Below are 4816 nucleotides of genomic sequence, written 5' to 3'. Positions count from 1 at the left end.
AAATCTTATCTGCCAGGGAAATCCCCTATGGCTGGCATGTTCCATTTGCCTTCTGTGACGTTGCACTCTATATGATTTTATGAAAGTATGGTGATGAGTGCGAATATGATGTAACTAAAATATGCTTCATGCAAAAGGTCTCTTGTATCATTACAAAGCTTATAATCTACTGAGTGTGGTCGTCCTATTTGTATAAATGTATCACTCTTGTATCTGAAATGAGAAATACGAAATATAACTCTGAGGGCCTATTGTAATTATCCAAAGTGTGGGCCTTTAATGGTGCTTTGGAATCTTGATGGCTCCCATCCAGGGGCGGCTCCAGGCCCCAGCACGCCGAGCGTGTGCTTGGGGCGGCATGCCACGGGGGGTGCTCTGCCGGTCGCCGGGAGGGCGGCAGGCAGACTGCCTTCGGCGGCATGTCTGCGGAGGGTCCGCTGGTCCCCCGACTTCGGTGGAGCCGCGGGACCAGTGGACCCTCCACAGGCACGCCTGTGGGAGGTCCACTGGAGCTGCGGGACCGGCGACCGGCAGAGCGCCCCCCGCAGCATGCCGCCATGCTTGGGGCGGCAAAATGTCTAGAACTGCCCCTGCTCCCATCAACCAGGACAATTGACTGTGGATGGCTCTGTTTGCAGGCAGGCCTTCCTGTGGGTCAGGCTGGGAGGAATGAAGGCTTGGGGTCTTACAGTGACATGATCATGTCACCTGAACTGGAATCCATCTTTAACCTGGTGTTTTTCCATTGGGAAGGAGGGGTGGGAACCCAGAGGGACGAAGGATTCCCACCTTATGCAAAAGATATATACCGGTGAGTGGGTGGAACAGAACAAAGGGGGCTGCAGTCATAAGAAATCCCTAGTTACCACCTGATCTGGAACAAGGGCTGTACCAGGGGAAAGGATTGTGCCCAGACTAGGAAGTCATCCAGTCTGTGACTGAAGCTTATTGAAACATCTGAGGGTGAGATTTTACCTGTAATCACTTTCTTACTGTATTAGGTTAGACGTGTGTGTTTTGTTTTGTTTTGCTTGGTAAGTCACTTTGTTCTGTCTGTTACTACTTGGAACCACTTAAATCCTACTTTCTGTATTGAATAAAATCACTTTTTACTTATTAATTAACCCAGAGTATGTATTGATACCTGGGGGGTGGGGGGTGGGGGAAACAGCTGGGCATATCTCTCTATCAGTGTTATAGAGGGTGAACAATTTGAGTTTACCCTTCGTAAGCTTTATATAGGTTAAAATGGATTTATTTGGGGTTTGGACCCCACTGGGAATTGGGCATCTGAGTGTTGAAGACAGGAACACTTCTTAAGTTGCTTTCAGTTAAGTCTGCAGCTTTGGGGCACGTGGTTCAGACCCTGGGTCTGTGTTGGAGCAGACTGGTGTGTCTGGCGGTGCTGGAGTTCCAGGCTGGCAGGGAAAGCAGGGACAGAAGTGGTCTTGGCACATCAGCTGGCATCCTCCTAGGGAGTTTCTGTGATCCAACCTGTCACACCTGCCTTCTGCCAAAGGAGAGTCAATTGGCTTTTTTTTTTTTAGCTTCTCCCACAGACATAGCTGCTATCACCCATTGGGGTGGATTAATTAACTCTCCCGCAGGCGCAGTACAGAAAACTGCTCCCTGTAGGAATGTGCGACTTATGGTGAACTGAGCGTGCTCAGTAACATCTGCTGAAGCTACTGCCCTTCACCCTGCCCTAAGTAAATGATTGCGCTGAGTGCTTTTTACAGGGGTTAAAAAGAGTCACAGGGGGCAAATTGGAGGAGGGGGCCGGCCAGGGTCTAGGCAGGGGAGGAAATCTGACTGGTCAGGGGGTTATGCACCTGACAAACACCTGCCAGGAATGGTCTAGATCAAACTATCTGATGTGGCGGACAGGCAGTTTTTCCCCCCAATGTGCCAGGGATACATATTTCCCAGGGACCGGTATCATATTTGTGCCATATTATTATCATTTTTGCGTAGGCACATAGCACATCAGATCAGAAAAACTAACATTCTTCACTGTATGAATTGGAACGGGAGTGTGGCGTTCATGCGGCGATGTTCCCATTTAAATACATTGAAAACTGGCTGAAAGGCTGGGCATCTGGGTGGATAGTATAAAATGACTAGATCCAAGAAAATATTATTTGAACATTTGTAGTAATATTAATTTATATCAGAAACAATATAATGAATAAAATAAAAATTGTCAGACAGTTTTTATTTTATTTATCAATTTTATAATGTGTGCTTCTGAAAACATATTATTATTTAATATTGTTAAAGCAGCAAAGAGCCCTGTGGCACCTTATAGACTAAGAGACGTATTGGAGCAGGAGCTTTCATGGGTGAATACCCACTTCGTCGGATGCATATTGTTAACTTTTATCGACTGATACTTATTCTTGGTGGAATTCCGGTGTGATTTTTAAATTATACTATTATTTCTCACTTTCTTTCCTGGAAACTTGCCGCGGACCAACAGCCAATGGCTCGCAGACCGGCACCGGTTCATAGACCACCACTTTGAGTAGCACTGGTCCAGATAATACTTAGTCCTGCCATGAGGGCAGGGGACCAGAAAAGAGTGCCGGGGACAAACTGCTCTCTGTAGTCATTTGCTACATCAGCGAGCAGGGTTTGTTTTCCCAATAGCAGTTTCTTACAAACCAGTTACAGATCAGCAACGGGTACAGGTAGCACATTCCTACAGGGAACAGTTTCCTATACGACACCTGCCAGTTCCCACTGAGTGCCTAACAGAGGGAAGCCAACCCACGCTGGGCTGGGTGCTGGGACAGCCATACCTGGGGGAGCTGAAAGGGGGCTGAAGTGGGGAAGGGGGGTGTAGCTAAGGGGGGATGAGGGATGGGTCAGAGGCAGGAGGAGGATGCAGTGGGCAGGGCAGGGTGCTGAAGGGGGGATGGGGCGATGCGGGGGAATCAAGGAAGACTTAGGGGCCAGATGGGAACAGGGCTGCAATAGAGGGAAACTGTGAGTGGGAGGGTCACTGTGAAGGAAAGAGGGGATGTGGGGAGGGGAGCCTGGGGGGAGGCTGTGAGAGCAAGAGCAGACTGGCTGGGGGAGGGATGGAAAGAGGGTGGGGGTCGGGGAGAGGGAGAGATACAATGGCAGCTCCCCCAACCCATGTGGTAAGAGGGGGGCGGGGCTGCCCCACCCAGCAGCCAGAGGGGAATTCTTTTACTACAAATATCACTGAAGCTTTGGGGGTAGGTGGAGGTTTCTGCCTAAGGGCTCAGAGGCTACAAGGCAGGAGTCCAGCCTAGGGATGCAAACAGCATTTTAAAGCAGTAACCGTTTCAGCTATTAACATTGTCCTGGTGAAACAGGAATTCACAACACAGGATAGCGGCTCTCGCCCTCGCCCAGCATCCCAGCTGCCGCTATGACTGGCTGAGCCCGGCAAAGCAGAGGGGGAGAGGCTGGAATTGCTCTGGGCCCAGTGCAACGCTTTTTAGAGCAGGGGTGCGGTGCCTCCCCTTATCCCTCTCTGTGCCCCCTGTACCCCCTTGAGGGGGCTGGGGGCAGGGCTGTGGCTCTGGGAGGGGGGAAGTCAGGATGCAGACAGGGATAAGGGGCCTGAGGCTGGACGTGGAAGCTGATGAAGTCATTCCTGTCATACTGGCATTTCCCCCGCCTGGGGGTGTCCCAGTCCATGGCCTGCACCCTGTGGAACCCTGGGGGAGGGGCAGGGACAGAACTAGGTCAGCAGCCAGAAGTGCTCAAAGATCATGAATCTGCCACTCCCTGCCCCCCCCAATCATCTTACAGAGGTGACAAGGGGGAGGGGGGCTTTTTATTTGCCCTCTGGATTTGCACCTTCCCAGGGACACTGTCACCTAGAGCCTGAGGGCGTGTGGCCACCGCCAGAGCATGTGTCTGACCCCCACAATCCCTGCAGCACAGCCAGGGCCTGGGCAGGAGGCCTGGTATGGGGGAGGGACAGATTGTGAACTGCCCGGGCATCCCAAAGACACCGTGCTGCCCCCGTGCCCGCAGAGTGGCAGTACCGGCCCACTCTTCTTTCCGCCCCCCCCGGATACCAGCACGGACTGGCGGGGGCCCTTCGGGGGCGGGAGCCATCAGTGTTCATGCACAGCTGAGTTCTCATCCATTGGACTCAGCGAAATCCCTTTCCAGTGTCCCCCCGCAGCACTGTGATCACCCCTTCACTATGGATGTGAAACTTGATAGACATATGTGATCGCTCTGATCAGCAGCTGTATGTGGAGAGGCTGGGGTCCCCCGACAGTCCCCACACCCCTCTCCCCTTAGTGTTGAAAGGGGACCTGGAGTTCGGCGCCTCTTGCATTGCACAGGTGCCGGGGAAGGCAGAGTGAGCTGCGATGTGAATCCACGTGATGGCTTTTAACCCACAGCCCCAGCTCTGCCTCCACGCTGGGCCTCAGTGTAATTCCTGCTTCCCCCAAGCAGATCAGACCCACTCCATGTGTCCCATCCCCCAGCAAGCGGAGACATCAGACTAATGCCTAGAGTCCAAGGCCAGAAGGGATCATAGAGATATAATCTCATCTGCCCTCCTCTAGACCAGCCCAGAGACCTGCCCCCAAATAATTCCTACCACAGAGCTTTTAGAAAAACATCCCGTCTTGATTTAACAATGGGCAGCAAGGGAGAACCCACCAGAATCCTGGGTACATTGGTTCAGTGGCTAATTACATTCAAATATAAAGGCACTTGAGTTTGTTTTCTGTGTAATAATGTTTCTAGCACCGTATCCAGGCAGGCCACTAGTGGGGTGAGACTGGAATCCAGGGGAAGAAGCGTATGAGCCAACGCA

Source organism: Mauremys reevesii, unplaced genomic scaffold, assembly GCF_016161935.1.
Source record: "Mauremys reevesii isolate NIE-2019 unplaced genomic scaffold, ASM1616193v1 Contig34, whole genome shotgun sequence".
NCBI classification, from domain to species: domain Eukaryota; kingdom Metazoa; phylum Chordata; order Testudines; family Geoemydidae; genus Mauremys; species Mauremys reevesii.
Note: the sequence above shows the minus strand (reverse complement) of the source record.